At 45.5% G+C, this 26,396-nt stretch overlaps 1 long non-coding RNA gene across 1 annotated transcript; it reads left to right on the top strand.

Annotated features, from left to right (window-relative positions):
* Nucleotides 1-382: 382 nt before the first annotated feature.
* Nucleotides 383-26,388, top strand: LOC311434717. The gene is made up of 3 exons (XR_014691671.1): nucleotides 383-501; nucleotides 667-781; nucleotides 24,584-26,388. It is a non-coding gene; the product is annotated as an uncharacterized lncRNA (long non-coding RNA).
* The last annotated feature ends 8 nt before the right edge of the window (nucleotides 26,389-26,396 follow it).

Consider the following 26,396-nt stretch of genomic DNA (forward strand, 5'->3'; position numbering starts at 1 on the left):
AATAGCACGTTGTTTTTTTTTTTCTTTCATTTCTTTTTCCTCCAATTTCTGGCATGAGATAACTTAATTTTCCACGATAGCATCAAGCACTCTTTTCTCCGCCATCCTGGGCCATATTCTCCTATAGGGTCTGCAGGATCTGGAGCAGTGGGGCTGGCCCCATGGCTGGGAGGAGCTGAAGGGTCACTCCACGTGGTGCTTGGCTAGGGGAAAGCTGTGGGGCTCAGCCCCATGGCACTCAGCTGGGGCTGCTGCCAGTGGGATGGGACACAGCAGCGAGGCAGGGCCAGGAGAGATGCTCTCAGTCCATCCCTAGCAGGGCCAGGTGGTTACGAGTCACAAGTGAGGCCCATCAGGGCAATTAAGGCCCCTTAGTGCCCTCAGGAGGCTCACGCTGTGCTGGAGTTTTAATTTGGCTTGGCTCTGGCCATTGGGGAAGTTCCATCTCTATTTAAAAACAGGAGATTCCCTTTTCTAAAGGGAGAGAAGGGTGTGCTGAGGGTAGGTATGGAGAAGGGCCTGCTGTATAGATCATAAAGGTCCTATATAGACCTAAAGGTCCTTCTCTATGATCTGCTTAAATTTTGATGTTATACTATTGTCATTAATAATGTTGAGGACAGTGAGAGTAATCTTGCTACCTTTCTGTGTTTTATTATGATGCAGATGGAGGAGAAGAGAGAGATGAGCTGAAATCTCCCTGTGTGAAAGTGAGGCTGTGACCCCAACCTGCTGCCTCCTCTCTACTTGTCCTGGGCTGCAAAAAGAAGAATCATCCCTGGTGAGTCTGGGTCATCTTTATGCCCTGCGTTCATTTCTTCATTGGAAATGTCAAGTGAAATGGTGTGGGTTTTTTTGGAAGTCTGGTTTTGTTGGCTCAGTGAGATAAAAGTTAAATCCATTCAAATTCAATTCAGCCTGAACTGAAGGGTTTTTCTTTTTTTACTTTACTTTTCATTCAGTTGCCAAATTGAAAATAAATGATTCACGCAGCACTACCTGACAGCTTGTTGGAGAAATAGTCTTCTGAAAAATGCAAAAGTGTGTTTTGTAAAAGATCTGTGGTTTGCTCTGTGGAAGACAAAACACTTCATCCAGAATTGAATGAAAACTCTGGGAGGATGGCAGTAATTTTAATAGGTTTTATCCCAAATCCTGTAACATTTTCTCTGTAGGTGTAGCTACTCATACTACCTAATTAGCTCACTGTGCTGATCTAAATGCCCAGACTCAAATGCTGTTGAAAGTATAATGACGTTGTTAAAATGTAAACAGGTTTTTCTGTTTCTGTATTATAGATTACCTGAAACTTCAGCTAAATAGGTCATTCAGTTTCTGCTGTGCTGTGCTTGGGGTGATGCAGTTTGCTGTAATAAGAAATGAAGTGTGTTCTACTTAATCACAGCTCAGTTGTGGGGACAGATCAAGTCTTGTTTGTTTAAAACCTTGGTTATTAGTGAACAAAACTATTGTAATTAAAACTTCTCAAGAGAACTGGGTCTGACAGTCAAAGTGCAGGGGGAAAAAAAATCTGCCTTCTGACTTAAGGTAAGTTTGGCAAATGTTCTGAAACCAAAGTGGAAGCCTGTTCAGGTCAACTGATCTTTCTGATGATCATATTTTCATGCAGAGAACAAAACCAGGGTATGAAGCATCACAGAAAATCACATATTTAAAAAAACAAACAAACAAAAAAAAACCTTTAAGGACTGAATTTACTTCCATTTATAATTTTGAGTGAGAATTCCATTTACAAATAGCTTGATTACTTCAGTACCTTTGTAACCAAAGGATGCTTCAGTGTAAGCAGGGCTGGTTGATCTTGCCTCCAAATAAACTTGGTTTTGGTTTAGCAACCCCGTCTCTTACTGTAAGTACTGCAGAGTTTTTTCTGGTGGTGTTGGAAACTCAAGAAACACCTTTGTTTCTCCAGACTTCTAATATAATGCTAAGAAAACTGCTGCAATGTAACAGTTGTTACATCTTCTCATCCCCTCAAGTATAATGAGGGGAAGTATAATTTTACTACTTTGCTGTTTCCTCTGCTAACTGTCTGCATGGAGATATTTTCTTGAAAGGTTCCTGAAACCTGGAGGGCGAGGGGGAACAATTCAAATCCTGAGAAACTGAATTTACTGTTGTTTTGGCACCATAATGGTGTGTCTCTTAGTCACTTTATTAAGGAAGCAGCTTTCTGGGAAGAACTGGTAGCACAAGAAATGACATCACAGGTCAGAAAGGAAATCCAGGAATTGGAATGGAGAAACTGCAGGGGCCTCAGTTGGAGGTAAGGAGATAAGAAAGCTGGGAGAAGTTTGAGCCTCTCTAAGCTATGCAGAATAGAACTGAAAGAGACAAAAAGGAGGTCAATACAAATGTTATTTTAGAAACGTTTTTCCCTGTGAAGTTTAAAACCCTGCCTCAATTCTGTGTGGCATGCATCTTAGTTGGAGTGGGTGAATGGTAGGCTGGAAAATCTTCAAGTTTTTGATGAGAGGCTCATGGTGAGATGTAGAGCTCAGGTTGCAAAATAAGAGCGAGGCTTTGAAAAGATAGCCTGCTGAAACTCATGTAAAAATCTATTCTTTAAGCTCACTTTAGGAAACCAGAGGTGTCAAACAGTTGTTGGTTCTTTGTTTGACCTTCGTTGCAATAGTTCTGTGTTCTGGCTTAGACAAAAGCCTAATTCCCCCATCGGCTCTGTTTTGGGAAAATGAGAAATTGAATGAAATCCCAGTGTTGAGTCTTATTACAGTTTTGCTGTTCAAGAACCCTGATGTTAGCAATGCTTTTTTCAAACTGCTCTGTGAGTATTTTTCTTCCCCAATCACTTTCTTCTTTTTCTTGGGTCTGTTTCCAGCTGAGTTTCATTGTGTTTTCACTGGAGTTTTTGGCTGAGTACCACTCCTACTTACCCAGTCCTTACAGTAGCATAGATCGGTTAACTCCTGCTTTGTCCTCTGTACGGTATGTGGCTCATATGTGCATCCTCTCAAGAGACCTACCTGTGTGAGTCTGTACCAAGTGGCTTCGTGATTCTGTACACACTGTTGAGTGGCTGTAGCTGATAGTAGCAAAGGCAAACCAGCGGGGTGCTTTGATGGAAGTACAGGCTTTATTAAAACTAGCTGCTTCAGAGAAACTGCAGGTTCATGTTAAACTCTTACAGTGACTGTTCTCCTGGAGCACTCCGTTTCTTCCTGTAGTGGGGTTTAGATCTGTACTTTAATTTAAATTTCTGCCCATAAATAGTTTATAAAAATAATTAAAAAGTGCTACAGGTATAAACAGCCCGGCCTGCGGCATAAACTCTACACAGATCTGAGAATGAAGTAACCATCTACACAGACATACCTCACATCTGTGTTTTAGACTGACTCACCTCTCTGCCTTACCTTCCGTGCCTCTTCACGAAACGGGTATGTGGCCATACAGCTGTAATGGACAAATTGCTCCCCGTGGACGACAGACATGGCAAGCAGCTTTTTTTTTTTCTTTTTACTTCTATTATAGCTGAGTCTCTCTTGATAATAAAACCGAGCTTAACTAGATCTGAACTTTCTCACCCAAGTCGTGTCCAGCAGAGCAATGTAACATCTACTGTTAAAATCATGCCTGACTCAGGCATGTTGCATGCATTCTAGTGGTTCAATGCCTTTACTGAGATGGCCTGATGGGGGTCATTATGAGAAAACAATATACTCATTGGATCTGCTCACTTAAGGGCTGTCAACACCATGCTTATGGAACTACTCCATGGATTTGGATGAGGGAAGTCACAATCACAGAGTCACCCAGGTTGGAAGAGCCCTCCAAGTACTCACACAACCCCTGAGAACTGGCAAGAGTTGTTTATTGCCTGGACATCTCACAGGCAAGCCTGTGGTGTTGGGTGGCTCCAAGCTGATGCTTGTGATGGAGCCTGAGCAATGAGTAGGGGGCTCTCCGAGCACTCCTGCAATGCTGCTGGTGCTCTTGGATGGCAGAGCATGAAGACGTGCTGCAGTCGTCCCAGGTATGTTCTGGCCGAGGTGGATCCACTTCCATCTGTTCTTCCATATCTGGTGGATTCAGCTCCATTGGCTCCATGGTGTCGGGCAGAAGGCTTAGCCTTATCTACCTTGGTCCACACATTCCATGTGATGTTTTCCAGCTCAGGCTCTAGCCTCTGATCAGTGTAACACGGAATCATTAAGGCTGGAAAAGACCTTCAATATCTGGTCCAACCATCACCCTGCTACCAATGTCACCCACCAAACCATGTCCTTACACACCACGTCCAACCCTGCCTTGAACACCCCCAGGAACGGTGACACCACCACCTCCCTGGGACAGGAGGGGTCCTGGCTGTTCGGGGATAGGCTGGCCATCTGCCTCTCTCTTCATTTTCTACACGACAGCCACAGGCTCACCAATTCTGCTCTGGCAGTTCTTCAGTCTTCCTTTTAAATGGGTTCTGCTGTGCCATGCTCACATTTGTCTCTACTTAAGGAACCCCCAAATCATCGCGAGGCAGACCCTGTATCAGTCCATTACACCAGCAAGTATGCTTTTCATCTTTGTTCTCCCCTGTAGATCTGGTGACTTTAGCTCCTCTTACTTTACAACCATCAGGCTCTTTTCCTTGTTAATGAGTTTGCACTGTTACCTACTGGAGGGACTCCCGTGTCATTCAGGCTTGGAAAAATGTTCACCCTCGATTTTGGCCTGTAGCTGTGGTGCTGGGAATGAAAAGGATACACGTGACGCTGTTGGTAGCACAGGAACAAGAAAATGGCAACGGTCTATAATAATTGTTCCTTCTCAGGAGCAGGACTCACCATTTCAGTAGAATTTAGTAAGTTGTAAACTTTCTCTTAATTATTATCAGCAGGAGTTAAGGATTTGAAAGAGACAGCCTCTAACTTTATAAGAGGCCTGAAGCACCTAATTAATATTCTTTGAAGAATCAACATTAATGTTTCAATTTGTCTTTTACTGAACATAATATTGTTTAAAATGTTAAAATCATTTAAATGTTCTGTGCACCTCAACATTTCTCTAATTGAGGAACTTTTGCACCCTGCTTGGTCCAGGACTGGACTTTGAGTCCCACAAATGCTGGTGCAGCTTTTGTGCTCGGTGTAATTATGCATTTGGCCAACACGTGGGGAAGTTCTGCTACTCCCTCAGACAGTAATTGTCTTCAACCTCCATGTTTTGAAGACTTAACTAATCATCCCTAAGATGGACTTCTCCCCAACCTCGTTAACGAATTAAATGATTGAAAATAAAGAGTTATTTAGGCTGCAGATTATTGCTGAGAGGGCCTTTAGTGCAAGCACGAGCATTTCTGCAGGATCCATAACCATTAGAAAACAGAAGCACGATGCCCCAGACAGCCCTGGCTCTATCCCTTCAGCAGGCTCTGCTGCTACACCTTAGCAGGTTTTACAGAGCGCCTCTCCCCGCTGGACGGGTCCCCGTGCCCCTGGGATGTCACACGTTGCTGCTCGCGGCTCTTCTTTTCTCCGGGTCAGGTTCTGCAGCGAGAGCAGTGGCAGAAGAGGCAGGAGTGTCGCTGGCACCTTGCTGCTCTGCTGCAGCTTTCCTGCACCGTGTTGGTAAGCCTGGGCTGCCTCAGGTCTGCACAGAGACTTCTTTGTCTTCCTCTCGTTGGCAGGAAGAGCAGGATATCAGGGGTTGCTTCCAAAGTTGTATTGACAGCTAGGATGTCAGCTCTGTGAGCTGCAGTTCCTCCAGCATTTCCTAACATTTGAATGTCTATAGGTGAGCTCCTTCCCTTTAGAAAGGGCTGATAGTCTGAGGGCTCTGTAGCTACATCCAGGACCACAGGGACCTCTTGCCCCATCTACCAGGTGGCTGCGTTATTTTTCCTTGGCAGGGTGGTGTGGATTTCGGCTGTTGCTCTCTGTGCGGTGAAATTCAGTTTTTCCCTCTCTGAGGAAAATTCTTGAATGAAAACTCGCTTCTCTCTCTCTTCTCGCTTTCATCTGCGTCAGCTTTCTGTGACTTGCCTTTTTACATCACAGTGCTTTAGGAATTTGTTGTGTGTTTTATGAACCAGGAGCGCATTAGTCTATTTCTTGATGCGCTGTGGCTTCTAATTAGCAAAAGAATTACATGAACTTTATCCTGGGGAATCAACCAGCAGTCTTGAGGAGGAGATGCTGCTGATAGCGGACTTACTGTCTGATCATTTCACTGAAAACGTGAACATTAAGTACCTTAACGGGGGATGTCCTGCAAAAGATGTCATTGCTGCTACCTTAATACTTTGATGAGAATAAGAATAGGGTGCACTCCTTCCTCTGAGCAGGTCTCGCAGAACAGCACTGAAAATCTGTCAGACCCTGAAAATCTGCCCGAGGAGAAAGGTGAGGAAGCACTAACATCATTAGAACATTACCATGTGCAGGGGGACAGAACGTGGGGGGAAACATTTGTGGCAGGGATGTCCAGTAGGGCGTGCAGCTTGCCTGGGCTCTGCTGAAGGTCTGAAAATGGTGTGACCACGGCTGGACCTGCCAGTGGCACGCGGTGTTTTGACAGTGATGTAGAGAGTGACTGATTCACGTATCTAAGAAGGGCTAAATACAGAGTTAAGTTAACACAAAAATGCTGTGGTTTTTACCCTCCCTAGAGCAGGCAGCCCCTCTTGAGTAATTTTTTCTTTTTGGTTGGTGCCAGACACGTCTGAAGAATGGTGGAGAGTGACTGAGATGAGTTTGGGGCAGGTAAGGCCAAAGTTTGAGTAATTGGTGTGGACAGATGGAGAATGAGCTGAGTTGCAAAACGCAGAATTGGGGAGTCCCTCACAACTTGCTTTGCTCAAACTGCCCCTGTGTTTGGAAAAGCAGCACCCTTATCCCTGGGGAACACAACAGCTTTGAGGCAAATTCCAAGCAGAGAATGGTCATTTAAAGCACCAAAACAATTGCCTCGAGCAAAGGAGGTACGCCAGGCTTTGCAGTAACACTTGTGGATCTAAGCCTAATTTTATTACAGCTGCTGGAAAGCTGTGGGCCAGCCCTGCTCCCCGCCAGGCAAGGAGGAAACAGATTTTGGTTCGGTCAGTGGGGTGAAGGATGAAGGAGAAAGTCTGTCCCAGCACCTTGCCCACACGGATCTCTGCCAGTCCTCTCTTACGTGCATGCCTGAGGCTGTCTGCAGAAATTGCAGCCCTGCTTGTGTACGTTTTCCTACTTGTTTCTGTTCCAATGCAGCTTGGTTGAGGATCTTTTTGTATTTATTTTTAAGCTGCAGAGCCGAAATCATAAGCTTTAAATAAAAGGTCACTTTTTATTTACATGCGCTTTACAAGCGTGCTGTTATAGGATGTAATAGCTCTTTGGACGTTAACTTTTATTTATGCTGAGCTTTGATGTAGCCATATGCAAAACATTGGGAATGCAGGAGGGGAAGCAGAAAGGCTGGGTGAAAAATAGCCACGAGGCTGAGCAGGGCGCTTAGCTTTAGAAAATGCCATTTTAGGGAACGGGAAGTATTGGAAGTTGCCTCGCTGTTGAAGGGTCTCTAGAGAAATTGTGAACAAAATTAGTGCACCTGAATGTGCTGCTATTCCTATAATTCAGTGATCCTAACTTTCATGAAAGTTGTTGTTGGTTTTTTTTTTTTTTTCATTTTGCCGTGACAAACACCATTTAGGAAGGAAGGTGGGTTTAGGGTACATCTCCAGGACTTTTAATGTTTGTTACCATCTTTTCTTTGTTCATCTGTATGAAGTACTAACCAAGGATAAGCCGTTCAGTGCTATAAAGCAGTGAAAACTAAAATGAGAGCAATCATACTGAATCAGGCCCAAAGGTTTGTGTAACTACTTATGCATTTGGTGCCAGGCCTTGACAGGTAACTGTGAAGAAATAAAAGAATCGAGCATAAATCTTGAACTGCACATCCCACGAAAAAGTAAACAGCAGAGCTCATAACTTCGTTTTGAGCAATTGTTATCTGTTTTACTATTATTTATCCACACAGACACGTACATTTTATTAAGGGAGTACTAAGAAGGCTGCTGAGGACAGCTTTGCTTACGCTCAGCTCATGAAGGCTGTTGCACTGACAGAGTTGGCTCCCGAGCCAGGGTCAGATTTTCAGCGATACAAATCCTCGTGGTTCCACTGACTGGAGAAAGCTGTGTTGATCTGTTTGGGTCAAGGATGTAGCCTGTAACTTTTATGCCATTACAGCTTATCTAAGTTTTCTATTACTCCTCGTTGGGTTTTATGGCAATGTTTTTGTAATTACACAGATCCTCAGGGTAAGCTCCAATCTGATAAGCCTTTTTAATGGGTTTTGAGTTCTGTATTCCCCTGTAGCCTTTCTTATGGGGCAGTAAAGTCCATACTTGGTAATAAACAACTGAGTCACTCAAAGGGGACACAAGCACTTGAAAACACATTATTCTTTCACATTGTTCTTTGAACTCAGTCTCAACTTCTTGACTCTTTCCTCGTGGCAGAGATTGTGCTTGCTCAGTGAAATCCATTTTTCGCCTTGCAGTCTGTACCCCTCTGTGGCGACCCGATGGAGAGAGTGCTCAGTCTTTCAGGCTGCCAGAGCACTTCATCGGGGAGCTCGGGGGGCTTTGTGGGGCTGCCCCTCTCCAGCCACAAAGTGTCAGGCAGAACTCACTGCCATCAATGGAGAACTCCACAAAATAGGGGGCCACGGAAATGAGAGGTGGAAGAGGCTTACTGAAAAACCATCTCTTCTGCTCCTCGCAGACGCGGGACTCTACCATGCTGTAATTCTCTCTTCATCCTTTGTCTAGGTAATTTCAGAAAGACTCGATCAATAGGGCTCAGCCATTTCCCTTGGGAGATTATTCCACTGCCCTAATATACCTACTTTTGCTAAATGTTTCCAGATATCCATCTCTACCCCCCCGCCCTCCTGTGCTCAGTTTCATCCCATCACTTCTGGTTAGTTATACTTCCCTGAGCCAGCTGATAGAAAATCTTTCCCATTCACAGGAAAAAAAAAAAAAAAAAAAAAAAAAACGAACAACTTTCTTCTTTAGGAGGCAGAACGCAGGGCTTGACTTAAGATGAGGCTTATCCCTTTCCAAGTATGTAAGGAAATTCTTTTCTTTCCCGTTTTCTGGCAAGAGATGAGAAGTGTTAATAGCTGGAGATGCTTCATGCAAACATCCTGAATAATCTGCCTGCAGATTACTGTAAGTACAGGATTTTGCTGTACCATTAGGTAGTTACAGACCAGTAATGAGTACAGCCTGGACGGGACCTTAATAGGTCTTCAGCCTTTAACCTTTGGCAAGGTTAATCTATATCTCTGTCAATCCTGCAGTGGAAGCCCATGAACACCAGCCTCACTTCATTAGTCACTGATTTTTTATTTTTATTTTTTAAGAGTATGCTACCAAATGCACTTGAGCATCCGGACAAGATGAATGGGAATTCAGTTGTACCCCTTCAGCACGCAGGGCAGTTGGTCCTGTCCCAGGGCTAAGGGGTGCTTGTTTCCTCCACAGAGATTTTAGTCGTAGAATAATGAGTTTTGACCAAGCACAGAAATGCGCAGAGAAGGCTACAATTTCAGACTTTGTTGCTGGGAGTGATTGGCTGCTGGCTTTTTATTACTATTATTTTGCAGCTACTAATTAATAAAGCTCTCCTTGAAGGAAGTCAGAGACAGGGGATGTTCTGTGTATCTTTGTTTTAAATATAGCTGCTCGTTTTTATTTTCATTACTGGAAAACTTCTATAAGACACCACAGATCCACTGAGGTATCTTCAGGCAGTGCCCAAGATCCCCAAGATCATGGGGGGAAGCCTTGTGTAGCTTTTTTTTTTTTTTTTCCTTTTTCTCCCAGAACTCTTACGAATATCAAATATACAAACAGCTTTCAACACAGTACTGATGTCTGCTTTGTACATCATCTAGGGTTATTTCTGTGGAGTGACCATAATGTCAAGAGTTATAACGGGATGGTGGAGATGGAGAACAACACAGTAGGATTTATACACAGCTGCTGGGCAGGAAGATGGTGCAGTCTTCTCCTGGGACCGTGTGGGCCTGAATGTTACCCTGAAACCAGATGGCTAACGCTTGCCTTACTGTCCAGTGTCATTTCTCCTCTGTTCATCCTCGGTGTGGCTCCTGTGCTGCCCTTTGTTGCCACTTGGCTTTGTGTGAGTATTCTGGTGCCCCGAAGTGCTGGCTGCTGCCTCCCCGCGGTGGGGCTGCCTGGGCTCATCTCTTCTCCCAGAATGTGGGGCTGAGCTGAGCTGGTAACGCTGCCATTTTCTTACCTGCTTTTGAGTGTCTTGATTTAGTCTGACCTTGCCACAGGGTAGCCTCTGGGGTTGGGAAGTCTTGCAAGCTCTTGTTGTTGGACACTTTGCAGCTCTTGGCTGCTGGAAGTGAAGGTGTTGAGAGGATTTGGGTGGCTTTGAGGTGATGTAGCAGATGCATGGCGTCCTTGCATGCATCAGTGTATCATACTTCATGTAAATGAAGCTGATAAGTAATCAGGTTTGGGTGCAGCTCTCTGAGTACATTATATTTTGACTGAACAGTGGTAAGGAATCACATCGGTTTTTTTTCCTACATATGAGTGCTTTCTGCTTTTGTAGACAATCATTTGGACCTACCAACACTGACTTACTCAAATCATACTGCTGAGAGCATTGAGATCTATCTTACTTTCCTCCAGTTTGGCTCCCCTTTCTGTGCTTCTCCCTTTTATGTAAGAGCCAAGAGGAATGATCTCCGGGAGGAAGAGTATGTCCTAGGAGATGCACTTTATGTACTTAATCAGCCTTGGAACTTTCCTTTTGCTAAAGGACTGAAGTGACAGCCTTTAGAGAATAATTATATGAAACACCATGTGTGAGCAAAGTGTGAAATGTCTCCAGTACCAACCGAAGCTATAGATATTTTTATTAAATATTAATGCCATGCATTTATGAAGGGTTTGCCAAGCAGATGTTAAGCTGGTCTTTGTGGTAATTTAATTGAGCAAGGAACATTTCCTGCCATTTTTATCAAAGTCAGGCTTTACATGACATTTTAAACTAAAAATATAAAACCGAGAGAAAGAGAGAGAAAAAATAATTAATAATCAGTTTCCATTCATGACTATCTGTTAATATTTCCCCTCAGAGGATTTAATGTTTCTCCCGAATGTTTTTCTTGGAGGCCAACGTGAGTCTGAGCTAACCTAGACTCTGTGCAAATTCTTCCACAGGGCCTCCATCTGGAGCCTGGCCCACTCCTGCGAGCGCAGCTCTTGCTTTTCTACTTGTAAAGAGATGATGATGATAAAAGGAAAGCCTAAATTATTCTGAAGACTCCGGCCATCTGGGGCTCTGCAAATACCTGCAGATAGCTCCCTTCTCCCCTACTCGGGGCATTGCTTGATGTTTAAGTATCGCAAAGGGATCTTCCTGCACAAACACCCATAGATTGATTAAAACTTAGGTTACACCCCTGCAGAATGAAGTGTTTTAATGAGATTTAGCATCATAAAGCGTTTGATTATAAGCAACTCATTAGGCAAAAGTAAATAAGAAAAATAATAAAATAAAAATGCAACTGAAATATCTGTAGGTCAGGTGCAACATAATGAGCCCATTCATGAAATATCACCGAGGGCCCCCTCCTCACAAGTATGACATTATTTACATGGAAAAAGTGTGATCACACTTCTGCCTCGTGTGTTTTACATTTATGAACCTGTTTTTTCCCCAAACGTAAGTGGGCTTGTCTCAGTTCTCTTCCCCAGGGCCGACGTCCGTGGTTGGGTGATCCCCGTGCTTCAGGTGACCGCCTCTAGCTCGGGCAGAAGAAGGAAAAAATAGATGGTAATAAATCACAGCGCAGTAAAGCTGAGATGAAATGAAAAATCACCAGCTTGGTTTGCGGGTTTGACCTGTGTGCTTATAATGGCACTGGCTTCCCATCAGCTCTGGGAACTTCTGTAGGCATTTGTGAAATGGGTTCCAGCTGGTTACAGGACCCGCACGAGTGCTGAGGCCCCAGCACCACGCTTCCAACCCCTCCGTGGTGTGCTGTGCTCCTGCCACAGAGGAGGTATTGCAAACCACCTTGATGTGTTGGGTGCACAGGACCCTCCAGCAGGGTCCTACGCAAGGCAGAGAAGGTGCTGGCTGGCTGCTCTGATGGGATGTTGAAGATTTGATCCAGCAGAGAATCATCGTGCTCACTTGGGGCTTCCCTTCCAGCTGGTCATGCAGTGCTTTAAGCAGAAGAGCGAGGAGGACACACAAAGGGGAGAATTTCTCTGCTTTTACCTCCTAAAAACAAGTAGCTGGAATAAGCTTAAGGGTAAAGCAGTAAACATGTCACCTTCCTTTGGCTTCCCCCCCTGTTAATGCTGGTTTGTGTGCATGTCCCCAGGATTGCCCACAAGGAGGGGAGAACTGGAGGGGGATGCACTTTTGCAGGCTTCTCCTGTGCCACTATTTACTGCTGATGTGGGAACGCAGCACGTGTTGACTGCCAGCGTTGTATTTAATAAGGTCTGTACCAACCCCAAATGTTATATGGAAAACCTGGTGTGTTATGCGTGCAGCACAGAAACATGGAGTTTCCCATATTTCCTGGGGAATAAACTTCATTTTCCTGCAGTGCATGTGCTCAGAGATAAAAACACTCATTTCTCCTTAGCGCTCTGTGCAAGAGGCAGCATATCTTACATGCTCTGAATGGGGTTCTTGGTGAATTCTCCGACTAGATTGGTTCCCGATCAGTAAGTCTGCTTGGCAGGATAAGAATGGGAAAGCTATTTATCGGAGCTGGAAGCACATCAAACTATTTATTACTATTTTGAAAGGAGGGGAGGCTTTGCTTAGTTGACATGCTTATTGTCCACTTAGCTTTTTCTACTTGTTTGAAGACACGTCAGCGTGCTGAACAGCATGACCGACCTGAAAATAATAACAAAATGCTGCACAAATACCCGGTGTTCCGCTAAGTGGCAATTGACAGAATTATTCCCCAAACTCTGCAAGCTGACTTTGAGTTCTCCATCGTGCCTGGCGTCTTTCCAGCTTCCCTCACACTTCTTTAATACCACTTGACTGTATTCATAGCAGTGTCTGCAGAAAGCGCTCAGAGAGGCTGCAGCACAATGGGAACACTTTGTATGCTGTAGGAGTCTGCGTGCTGTAAAGAAGCGAAAAAAAAACCAACAAGGAAGGAGCAGGCAGAGCTACCGCGCGTTGCGAATATCTGCTGACCTTTTCGGAGACCAAAGGCTCAGCTTGTAGCTCGGATCTTGGGTTCTGGAAGCGGTCAGCAGCCGTTTTCCCAGCAGACTTTCTCCCTGCGAGCCTGGCTTTAAGTTGTGTGGCTAATGCTGAGTCAGCATCTCCAGACCTGTGATGCTGTGGATGAAACGGGCTTAAAACCCCACAAAGCTGCAAGAAAGTGACTCGCCACTGTCTCTTCCAACCTCCCTGTCTTACAAGAGCCTGGGATTAAAGGTTCTGCTGGCTCTGAAAGCTGAGCCCTTCCTTTTAGCAGCAGAGCCGTGTCAGTAGCAGGTGGAACTCCACATCTTTCGCTTTGCGTGTCTTGTCACTTTTATTTTTATTTTTTCCGAGCAGAGTGGAAATGGCTTTAGGGAATGCAGTGCTTTCTGGGCTTTGATGCAAAGCCTGGAGGATTTAGGATTCTCTTAGCGGGGTTAGGACAGAATAAAAATGGGGGGTGAGGGGGAAGGATGTTAAATATCACGTGTTTTCCCATCTCTTTCTGAACTCTAGCAAACTCCTGGAGGTTTTTCAGGAGGTGTAAGCCATTCATGCCTTGCTTGGTCTTGTCAGTCTCTGGGTAAGGAGGAGCTCTCAGTGCCTAAGTAGGAATTCAGGCCCCGTGTCCAGCTGTCCTGTCAGGTATGGCTTCCCAGCAGGAGGGAAGCCAGCATCAATTGTTTGGGAAATGCTGGGAAACATCTGGTGCATTTTGCTGTTCAGAGTTTATGCTTCCCATGCGATGGGCACACAGCTCCCATTAACTTTTAATGAGACTTACGTGCACGCGGGGAGCATATAGGCCACATCGTGAAGCTCTGGGCTTTTGCTGTTCTGTGCTCTAGGCTGTGATTAAATTAATACGTATCCGAACTGCCTACTTGAGCCCACCAGCTCCGATGTATTTTGCTGTAGTTATTTGACTGTGTGCTGTCCGTTTTGCTCAGGAGGCTGTCGTGATGGGGAAGACATGCCAAACGCCTTGGCCAGAGGCTTGAGTCTGACTGAAAAAAATGATGTGGGGTATTGAAAGGTAGTTAAAGGACACTGTATGCAACCCAAGAGACCGTATGCAGTGTGGACACTTGAGGATACAGGTCAGTGTTTGTTATTTCTTGCCCTGGTCCATGACTCCAGTGCTTTGTTTCTGAGCAAAACACTGTTCAGGCAATCCTTCCCAGCAAGGCACTGAAGAGTTAAACCCCAAACCAAGGTATTGTATGAGAATATTGCTCCGTGGAGTGCCGGGGAACCTGGGGATTTGACACCATGCTTCCAGCTTCCAAAGGATAGGCTGTAGGTTCAGCATCACAAAATAAAGATCCTAAACAATGAGCATCTGTGCCAGGGAGGTCAGGCTGACAGTGCCTGAACGTTGCTTGGGTTCAGAGGCCTGACCGGGCACAGGGAATCCAAAGCACGGGGCTGGAAGCGCAGGCTGGTGTCTGATTGCAGCAGATAGCGCAGCCAGGCCTGTAAAACAAGCCCTCGAGCACACACCGATGGGCTGCTGTAGGTTGCAGGATGCGTGTAAATCAATGGTAAGGGTGTATTACGTGTCCCACCTTTGGCACAACGGGGTATGTGTTCCAGGGTCTGTCTGAGAGTGTTAGTGCAAGCAGTAACGCCTCATGCACATCAGCTTTGGACATCTTCAGCTCGGTCCCAAGGCAGGATGCACAAGCCCAAAGAGGGCTCGCATCTCTGCTGCTCTCTTTACTGCAGCCAGGACTGGGAATTGAGGGCCTGGCTTGAAGTCTGACAGGCATAAAAAGTAATTTCATTTTTTTTTTAAATGGAAAAATACAGAGCCATTAATACAACCAATAAAGCAGTTTTAAAAGGAACACTGAGTCAAGCCGAGAAACTGCCCTTTATTCCTTAGGGTAGCAGCTGTAATCATCCTCAGAACTAACAATGTTTTTTTTTTCTTCTTTTGCTAAGAAAATCTGAAGAGGGAGCATCACCCTTTAAAACAGCCACGAAGTGACCTTGGCACAAGCTGTGCTCCTCGTCTCTTGCGTTATCTTGTGTGCCGATGGCTGTGTATATTTGGGCAGATGCGTACTTCAGGATGTGTAAACTTCCCTTCCGAGCTGTTGGCAAGGCTGATCGTGGGGTTAGGAATCCCTTTTGATGCAAGAAGGTGGTGGGTTTTTTTCTTCCCTTCTCAAGCAGAAATTGGACTTAATCTCGTAGTTACGTTGCTCAACTACGGAAGTTTAGACAAGATGTTAACGCTGGTAATTAGAAGATTAGCTAAATGAGCATATGGCTTAATAAGAAGGAGGCGTTGTCCAGCTCTAGGCAAAGACTGTGGTCTTCTAGAGTGGAAAAAATGAGGCTGGGAAAAAACTGGAAAGGGAAAAAAGAATCAGGGAAAGGTAAAGAAAAAGATGTAGCCCGGGGAGAGATTACCTCAACAACGTCAGCACGTTCATGGCCATTATAGCAAGTAAGTTCACAGAGCTGCTGGGCTACCAGACCTTGGTGCAAAATCCCTCACCCTCATTTAAGAGTAGGATGTGTGTGATCTCTTTGCCCAGATAGTCACGCTCATTTACACATACGAAGGTCAACGAGGTAAACCCTAGGGATGAAAACTGGTTGCATGTTTACTTGTCTCTTGCCAGAGACTATATTGAAAAAAATTCTTGGCTGCTGCGGTAGAAAGAGGAAAAAAAGACGCCATGGTTTCTTGTCCTGACATGGCTGCGTGCTCTAACCTTTGTTCTTCAACTGAGGGCTCCAAAATAATCAGGAACTTGAATCTGAATGAGCCACTTCACTCGGAGAGGATGTGACTGACCTTAGTGTTAAGGAAAGAGGTGACTGTGCTTGGTGCTGAAGTTCCTCATGGTGAAGTATTCTCCTTTTGCTTAATTTTCTGGAGGTCTCAGTTTCATCCCCTTCATGAGGATCAGACCTTCCAGAATTCGGGTGCCCTAGCATCTCTCCTGCACAGCCCCGTTCTTGGAAATGCCCAGTAGCTGTTGAACTTGAAAGCTGTTCCTCTGGAGAAAAGGATGCTGTTAGAACAGGGAAGGGGGCCGGGGGAAGCAGTGACCTGCCTCCTGGTGAGGCTCATCCTTGCTGCAATGGGCTAGTGTCAGGGGAGATGTGAGGCCGCAGAGTCTGCGGGTGGTACAGCTCTGAGCTGGGGGATTAACCCCTGGAGAGGAAGCAGAGCTCCTTTGGATGTCTAAAACCTTTGGAGTTCAATTCCATTTTAACTGCAGGGAAAAAAGCGGTCTGAATAGGAAACAATTTTAAGAAACGATTTTTGACATACTCTTTTTTTTTTTTTTTTTGTGACAACTTTAAAAAAAGTACTTCAAATTTATTATTTTTTTTTTTTCTGATGAATATTGTATGCTAATGTTGGAAGTCAGACATCTCCATCAGGAAAAACGTGTAAATGGCTTGGTTCAAAACTCCTCTCAGGTACATGTATAATACTGATTTTTTTTTTTTTTGATTGGTTCCTGAGGCAGTTGAAGAATGTTGAAAAATGTTGAAACTGCGGGATTGTCAACTCAAACATAGTTGGTAGTCCTCAGCTTCGTACAGCCAGAAGTCAGAGCTGAGCTGCGGCAAACAGAGATGAGGAGGTGATGCTCCTCCACGAGGAAGGTCCAAGTATTGAAAGCTTCCTCCTTTGTATGAATCCTATCAGTTGGCAACTCGACCAACCCAAACCTTCCCCTCCTTGTCCCACGGGGTGAAGTTTCTACCTGCCAAGGTTTGTCGTTTGGCCCAGGACAACCCCTTCTGTTACGGGGCTGTGCTCCAGCTGTAGGAGGCTCCCCTGCTTGCCCCACGCAAGGGGGATCGTTCCTGTACCAGAAGCTCACGTCTTCTAGACCAGTAATAACTTCTTTCTTCAAAAGAACAACTAGAGCAACAAAAAGGCACCCCGTTTGGGAAGCCTAATTATAGCCCTGAGATCGATTTCTGTTCCTCACCCCCAGTTGCCCTGCAGAGGTGACTTTGAGGCAAATTCTCCAGTTATGCGAGTGCATCTCTGTGGAGTGAACAATGCCCTGGCTCTCAAGCCCTTGCATTTTCCACATTTCTGCTTGTATAAAAATTTCTTTGTTAGTTTCGAGCACCCTCTAATAGGCAAAACATCTTTCCATTTTCCTAGAACTACTCAGCTGCATCCTTTTGACGTTATTTATTGGAGGCAGATACATTAACAGTTAACACTGGGTTTAATTTCTCTTTTTCTCCCCCCCCCCCTTTCACAACAAATGTTGATTCCAGCTCTTCTGATTTTGATGAAGACTGGCTTTGCTGGCAGCCGGTGGCTGGCACAACTACAAAGCTGATTTCGGGAACCTTAGAGGTTTATTTAGATTCCTTAAATGTTTTGGCTTGATGGTATCATGGGTATTTTGAAACTTTTGAAGCCTTTTCAATTCCTAACAGCACCGGGCAGGCAGGCATAGAAACACTGCGAGTAGGAGCAGAGTGCCATCCCTGCTTTGTTCTTCAGCCTTGTAAGTATCCCCCAGTGGGCAAATCAGGCTGAGCACAAAAAGAAACAATAATAGAAACTGGTAGATGGGGACCACATTTTTTCCCCTCCCTCGGGAGAGGATAGAGGAGGAAAGATGATGCTTTGTGTGCCTCCTCCAGTGTGGTTCGCACTGCTGGACGGGGTAGTGCAGCTGGGAAATTTGGAGCCTGTGCCTAAAAGCCGATTCCCGGGAGATCAGGTACGAGCATGAACGCTGCCTCCCAGGGCTTGGCTTGCCTTTCGCCCCCAGGTAGCAAAGTACTTTTCTTCTGTCCCTGTGCTATGTGCTGTTTGGATTTGTACACACACAACAAATTCCTATCTCCTGCTGCCTCACCAGTGATTTTTTTTTCTTTTTGTTTGGCTTTTCTGGGGGGGAGGAAAAGTCTTGTGAAGAGCATGTGGAGGCAGCACCCTTTGGCAACACGTTTCCAGTGTGCTACACCTGCACCTTGGGTACTGGAAAATCATGTGCTGCTGCTTCTCGAGCTGAGAGGAGGGAACAGTTTTTGCATAACAGGGATGTTTTTATACTTAACGTTACAAAATCGATTTTCAATGGAGTGACTGAGCAGAAATAGCCACAAATACTTCTGATCCATTTCGAGCCTGCGTTTAGCTCCTTAAAATCTTCCAGCGCTTTCCTGTTAATGCGGTGAGCAACACTAAACACCTGAGCTCCTGTGGAAGAAGCCAGGAAGGAACAATAACGCTGCCTGGGGCCACAGGCTGAGGTAGGGCTTTTTGCCTGCCCTGTTCTTACGTGATCTCGTTCCTGTCCTCTTCCATTACCCCCACACTGTGAGAGATGTGCTCTCCTTGGGGTAAAAAACAGCTCTGACCAAAGCCACTTCTCTGCACGACTGTGAAAAGGGAATGAATGAATGCAGTCAGCCTCCAAAACGTGAGCGTTTGCCCTGCTGGGTATGTAGCTGAAGGATTTTGACACCAGCTGATGTAGCAGGGTTTGGAATGACAGTGGGAAGTGTTTCCCTCACAGCCATAGCCTTGCTCCGTTCCTTAGGAAAGTGTTTTGTGGTGCGCAGGGAGGATGAAATCCCCATCCAGGTGGAATTAGAGTGTCGCTGGAGCTGGAGGGGCCTGGTGATGAGACAGAATATTTTCTTTTCTCTGTCTCATGCAGAATCCTGGAGGAAGAGTGTTGGTGATTACCAACCAGAAGAAGGTTCCTCCTCTTGAACTAGTTAGGCAGTGCCTGCCCCTGCTCTGGAACATGCTCTTAGGCTTTTTGGATGTGCGCTGCAGGCCAGATCTAAAAAGCTTCTATGTTTGTCATGCTGGGAAACCCTGAAACAGGCACTTTGCATACCTTTCACAACTTGGCAAACTAAATATACGAAGCCAGCTGTGGGAAAGGCGGGAGGATGTAACCGCTGGGCTGCTCGGGCTTTCTGCTGGCTTCCTGCAGAGCAGCAGCGCCCAGCCCAAGGGCGGGCTGTCGGCCTCCTGCCTGGATGCACATGTGGCATCTCGGGGAGATGCTGCACGGGGAGCAAGGCGGTGTCTCTCCCTGCCTGTGCTGTGTGTTTGAACACCAATTGCTGCCTTGGCACTGGCTTTGCCTCTGCCCAGACAAGGATGCCCGCAGGCACTTTGCCCTTTGCTGTTGTGCGCTGGGTGCGGTGCTGCACAGAGGTGACTCCGCTCTGACCTGGCCATCTCTGCCTGGGTGAGGCTGCCCCGCTGTGCTTTTTCTCTTCTTTTCCTGCTGTGCCTTTCCTCTTCAGGCTGTTGAGTGTTGGAAGTGCTGCGTTCGGGAGCTTTTGACAATGGGACTGGATGGATGGAGCAAACTCCGCTGCAGAACAGGCGACTGTCCTTAAACAGCCACCAGGTTTCCCTGAACTGGCACAGGTATCACCAGCAGATACCTTCCCTTAAGGTATGCTGGGAGGCTGTTAACATCGGAATTGATTTTCCCGTGCGAAAGAGTGATTAGAAGCAGAATACACGATGACTGCAGGTCGTGGTGGTTAGGGCTGTCGCCTGTAGTTAAACCAGAACCGCGTGGGGACAGGGCAGGCCTGAGAACAGAAACAGGAGCTGTAGCATTGAAAACTAAAACATTCCCCCACCCCCAAGCCCCCAGGTCGCTGAAGATATTGGCAAGGACCCCGTGTCAATTAGCTCCAGTGACCACTGGATGTAGCTGTTGCTTCACAGAAGTAGAGCCAAGGAGACACCTTTCTGGCTCTTTTGAGATGACTTGACAGAGGTCACTTTCATGTGCTATTTCTAACCCTGGCTTCCTTTCTTTCTTTTTTTTTTTTTTTTTTTCCACTCTGTGTATATTCTCTTTTTTCCAGTGTTCCTTAGCATATGCTCTCTTCCAAGTCTCTTATGTTGATTCTCCTTTTTTCCATGGATGTTCTTCTTACCAGCAATGAGGATGACACAGGACTACAGTGACTCTTCTAATAATGAGATAGTTACCTGCTCACAACTGTGCTCACCTCTTAAGTAAGACCAGAAGTGGTACAAACTGTGTAATGTTACAGAAGAACAAGTTGATCAAATGCTGGCAGTGGCCTAATGGTATGGAAATTAAAATATACTTGGTTATTCTTGTGACAAGCATCTCAAGCAAGATGAGGTGCTACAGCCTTTCTTTAGCTGTTTATACCCAAATGGTGCTCTCCACAGCTGAACACAAGCTCTTATTTCAGAGGTAACAACTGAGAGTGTGTCTGTTTTGTAGGTATTCTGTGGAGAGGCAACAGATCTAGCTAGCAGTGAAAACAGAGGTTGAATCATAAAGGGGGAACAAAAAAACCTCCCTAAAGGCCATTTAAAAATAATAAGTAAAAGCTGATGGAATCAGAAGGCCCAATCTGAAGCTTGCCTTCTGTATTTAAAAATGCAAGGCTCGGATATTTCTAAGACAACTAAAAATACCAAATTATTCCCTTGGCATTGTTTGGAAAACCAAGGGCCAAGTTTCAAATGAAGGAGACCACAAGCATTCAGATCTGTTTACCTACCTGTACTAGTGGTTGGCAAACACTCCAAAGCTTTCTGCTTTTATTTGGCAAGATGCAAAAGTGACTAAAAACAATAACAACAAAACAACAACAAACCTCAGCAATCAGGGAGGAATAACTGACTCACTGTTGCAGCGGATACACGTGATAAATTTAGCTTAAACTTGACAACACCATCTTAGTAGTGGTCTAAAGAATTTATGCTGATTCAGGATCTGGTCAGAGCTGCTGAGATTTTTCTTTTTGCTCGCTGTAAGTGCGACCAGCTAGGCTGGGACTTCCTAGCTTTTAACGTTTGTTCTTATGTGCTTTGTATGTTATACCTACACTTGTATGTACCAGGTAGTGACAAATACTGCTCTTTGTGTAGGAAGCCTTCCAAGGACAGCACCATTTTTTCTTACAGTCTTATTCCTGGGGCCTGAAATCGGAAACTGGGGAGGGATTATCAGCACCCAGCTCTGCTCAGGTCTAAGCAGCCTGGGATCAAGGCTCCTGCAGACTTCTAGGTCAGGATCTGTAGAATAAGTTTCTCACTTAGGTGCTATTAAACTCCTTCTGTATACACAGAGTTTACTGGGCTGCCCTACTAGAAGCTTGTGCTTTTTTAATTCTACCTAGTTTAGTGGTTGGTATTAGTATAGCAAGATGTGTCACTGAGCCCCAGCAAATGAGGCTAGAAAGGACAATAAGTTATTTAGCCTTGTCTCTTTCCCCAAGGCAGGATCAACTAGATCTAACCCTCCTTGACAGATATGCAGCAAACCTGTTCTTAAAAACCTCCTGGAACAGAAATTGGACACCCTTCCTCAGGCGGTCTGTGCCAAAGCAGGGACTCTTCTTACTGCTTGAAAGCTTTTCCTAAGGACAAGCCCCATCTCCCTTGCTGTAACTTAACCCCTTGATATCTTGCCTTATCCTCAGAGGACACAGAAAAGAGTTTTTTCCTCTTTGCAGCAGGCTTTTGGCTTATCTCAGGCAGTGCAGTCACTGCCTGTCCTCGTGCTCTTCTGTAGACTCTGCATGCCAAGCCATGTCCCCCCATCCTGGTGCAGTCCCCCCAGCCCAGGACCACATTTTCTGGATCCCCGATGGCTCTCGCTGTTCTCCTGTGGGCTCTCTCAGGCCAGCGCAGTGTGGAGCAGCTTTTTTTCCTTTGCTGGAATGCCCAGAGTTGTATCTCAGCCAAGGCACACTCGACTTTCAGCAACTAAACCATAATTTTGGTTTAGAAGGCTTTAGGGAGACAATGCATAAATAGTGTCTTGCTACCACTGTATACTCACTGAAAGGGGAAAATCTTGGAGAGTTGCCTGGCTGGGTTTTACAAAACAGGATTGCTTGGGTGTTTGCTTCCCCAGCAGACAATAGAGAATAAAGCTCTGCAACAGGAGAAGAGGGGAGCTATATGAGCAGTGTATTGTGCCCACATGCGAACTTAGGCCCTCCGGTGCTAAACATGCAAGAGGCATCTCCAAACAGTGCAGTGTTTGAGCCAGAGCGCAAGTAGAAAATTCCTGGCATCCTAGTGGCCAGGCTCCTCCATTCAGATCGCTCGCATTAGCGAGAGCAAACACTAAAAACATCCAAGAAACGAGGCTAAAAGACCTCAAACACAGCGTCTCTCTGAGCTGCTCCTTTTTATAATGCAGCTTTATTTTTATATGACTGTGAGCGTGAATATGAGAAGGATCTTGCTTTCCCCCCGCCGCCTTCCCTCCCCTTTACCACGGTGCATTTTAAATCAAGCTGTCCTCCGTAGCTCTGCGGCAAATCTGCACATTTCTGGTTTTGCTCTTTCAGAGGATAATTTCTCCTGTTTAATGAGATCTGAGAATGAAGTCAGGCATGAGTTGGAGAAAGGTCACAGCATGTGCTCAAAGGTATATTAACTACTGTTGGAGCTGGCATCCGCCGACTTCCATGAGGACAAAATTAAGCAGCAAACAGTAAATACTTCCACTAGCACTTTATTACAAGCAGGACCATTTACAATGAATAAGAATTTGAGGAGCTTCAAGGATGAAATGGGGATGCTCACAAATAAAAAGAAAAATCTTACTACTTAGGCTTAGAATGCGATTCCAGTCAAGGTTAATGGGAAAACAGTTAATGAGGGGTACAGAATCCAAAGGCTGCGTTGATGCCATATTGTGTCTTACACAGGTAATTAATGCTACTGACTACTGCTAAATGGCTCTACCTGAGCACATTTTCTCTAACAGGAACTTTAAATCCCCCACACTGTATACAGGAGCACTCTCCTGATGCTTTACGACTCCCACTAATGCTGAACAGGCTAAATCGGAACCAATTTCTTCCACTCGTTTCCAAGATGGTGATTTGCATCCGTCACCACCACAACGCATCCATCACTCCGGGCCCAGTGGTGCAATGGCAAGTTTGGCATCGGCTTCACAGGGGGCAGGATCAGACCTTGAATGCATGGAGCGAAAGAATAATGACATTTTGCCACTTAGGCAGCATCTCCCCAGCAGGAAGTACTGTGGAAAAAAGGCAGCTCCCTCTCTGCGAGGCTTTTCTCTATTGTCATCTTCCCCTCATAATTTTTAATTTATTTTTTTTGGGAAAGTCGCTTTTCTACAGCGTCCAGACAAATGTTGCTGCTCGGTGGCCAGCCCAGGGAAAAATGAAAAGCAGCTGAAGGCGGAGGAGGCCTGAGAGCCGTCCTGTGCCCAAGCAGAAGCGAGGATGCAAACCCCACGTAGTGCCCTAAAACCAGCTCCCTCCACTCGCGTCTGCCCACGGGGGCTGACCTGTGCTGAGTGCCAGGCATGGGAAGAGGGGAGAGCAAGATGAGATTATTTTGAGGGAAGGAGGGAGACTGCGTAGGACCGACTGTCTGGTTTTGTTGTTTAAAAATATTTTGTTTTCTCCTCCTCGCGCCGAGGCTTTAAATAAAGTAGGGCATTCGTATAGCCTGTGCTTTCCAGCCAGCGCTCATCGTATTGACAGGAATCGCTTCAGCTGAACAGTTTCATCAATGTGCTCGAGCCTGTTTGTAGGTGGCATCCGGAGGGCAGATTCCACCCTGATCCAAGACCTCGTCCTGTTCCATTACCGCCTGTAGAAGCAGCGCCCAGGTGCACTTAGGCGTTGCTTTTTTCCCCAATCCCCTCTTCCCCCTCCTCTTCCCTTCCCTCGTTTTGAATGAAGCAGTTTGAAAGGCCCAGGCCGAATCCTCGATTTCTCTGGGGCAAGGAGCAGGAGCTTCACAGGCTTCAGCCTCCAGGTTCCACCTGCCCTTGATGTCATACGGGTATGAAACCGGGCAGGGGGGACAGTCGTCGTGGTGCCGAGTCACTGCGCGGCCCCGACAGCTGCCGAATCGCTCCTATTGATTGTGGTGTAAAGAGACGGATTCATCAGCCTTTAATTGGGCTGGTTCCTGAACGGAATAGGGTCAGAGTGACTCAGTGCTGCTGAGCCTAAACAGCCGCACCAAGCAGAGGTAAATATCCCATAAACAGGTCACAATTTATATCCTTTTTGAATTCCTCGGGATCTGGGATTTACAGCCTTCCTGGAAGTTTTGTGCTCTGGCTTAGACGACCAGAAAACTGATGTAAGGATTTGGGTGCAGTTCCAGCACGTGTGCCTTTCCCTGCCTTTAAGTGGTATTTCATTTGTTTTTACTTACAATTATGCACTTCAAAGAGCGCCTGTCTGTGTCCTGCGTAAAATACACAAACCCACACCACGCTAGGAGCTTTCCCTGTGACATCCTAGCAAGTCTGACTCCAGACAAGCTCACCGCTGCTTTCGTCTGTTTACAGGATCTCCCTCAGCACAGTTCCTCCTTGCCACAAAGCAGCACAACAATTTGAGTCAAAGCAGCCTGCACGAGCTGAAAACTTGTCTTCAGCAGATGAGGGGACGTGATGGATGGCACGGTGTCTTTGAGCTTCTCGTCTAGCTTGCTAGAACTTCTGACTATGGGGTTTTATTTATATATTCCCCTTCTTGGGTTCATTCATTGAATCTGTAAGCCACCCCTGAATGCCAATTCTGGTGATGCTTTTCTTTTCCCATCCCTCCCCTTGTCTCATTTTTAAGTGCTGAACTTTGAAACCCCAGACTGAGTTTATACCACTTGAGCTACATCAATATTTTCAGGGAGCAAACTTCATTTTGCAAGCAGCTGAGTGTTCTTTTTTTGACTTGAAGAAATGGGTCAGAATTAGAAATTCACTTGATTCCTTTCCTAATGTGACCCCTTTTTTAACACAACTACTAATTGTGTAGCACTGGTGGCGTAAGAGGCAGGTGAGATGAAGGTGCTAATAAGCAGAACGTGTTTCAGTATGTTGGGAGCTTCTTGTGCAATGAAGTTTGGTCGTGCTAATTCTTCTGCCCAGCATCTGACCCTCCGAGTTCATAAATGGAAGGGCCCTGTGTATTTCCTGCTGTAGCTTAACCTGCCCTAGTGCTTTTCCTGCCAGATTTTTTTTTAGGACACAACCTGTTTTCAATAGTGTTTAGAAGCAGTTTCAACTGTATGAACTCACGTCCTCGGAGGATTTAATCAGTCAATGGAGCGCAGTGTTTGGCCCTCTCTGTTCTAAATGCTGACAGTAACAATCCTGTTCTGGCTAAACTAGCGTGAGGTTAAGGTTAATGCAAAGCAAAATAAATAAATAAAAAGCAACACGCTCTCCCCCGTCCCCCCACCTTGCACTCCCAACTTGCCTGGCAAGTCTAGGAGGAATGCTTGTGAACCTGCTCGGAGGCTGAGTAACCCGCAAACCTTTCTAATCCTGGCGAATTTAACTTGCTTACATTCCTTTGAAGGTCTCCCTCCTTGGTGGGTATTGAGGCTCTATTGCCATGATGCATTTTTATACTGCATTCCCCAGGAGTTAGCACTTGCCATGGAGACCTGCACTTTGTCTTTTAAGCAGATAAAAAGAGAGGTCAGTCAGATGTAATTCCCCAACTCCTCGTATAAACAATTTAACCGCTGCGGCAACATACTTGCTTGGAATTACTCCCTCAGATTCAATTCCCTTTTCCTGCTCCACTTGTAAAAATGGTTAGTGTCCTCTATAAACTGCTGCTCAGCCAGGTCCAAGGCTTGCTGTGGAGTTGTAGAATAAATGTTAATCTAATACAGGTTACTGGGTCAAATGCAATCACAGGCTTGTGGGAAAAGCTTAATACTGTTCTGCTTCTTCTAACACAGTAAACCTGGATATTATATGATAGGTTAAATACCACTGAACCATGGCGAGAATTTTCTTGAAAGTAGGATTTAGTACAAAGGAAACTACACTGGAATAGTGACCTAGGATTGACTTTGCTCTCCGAGAGCATTCTAAGAAGCTGAGGTATGCTGTGAAAATTATCTCCCTGAAAACATTAGGTACAAATATCCCTAGGTCAGGGATACGGCAAGGGTGATTCAGCTAATAAAAGGCTGTGTATTTTTATACTGCTGCCTCCACTCTGTAAGAAAGAACATTTTGCTTTTTTTTTTCCCCCCCTTGTAGCAACTGTGAAGCCAGCATGATGCGGCTAGCTCCAGCTTCTGATATCTGAGATTGTGTAAATACACACTTAAAAATATATATCTTTATCACTCATATGAGT

This window comes from Aythya ferina (genome assembly GCF_964211825.1).
Source record: "Aythya ferina genome assembly, chromosome: 3".
Taxonomy (NCBI): domain Eukaryota; kingdom Metazoa; phylum Chordata; class Aves; order Anseriformes; family Anatidae; genus Aythya; species Aythya ferina.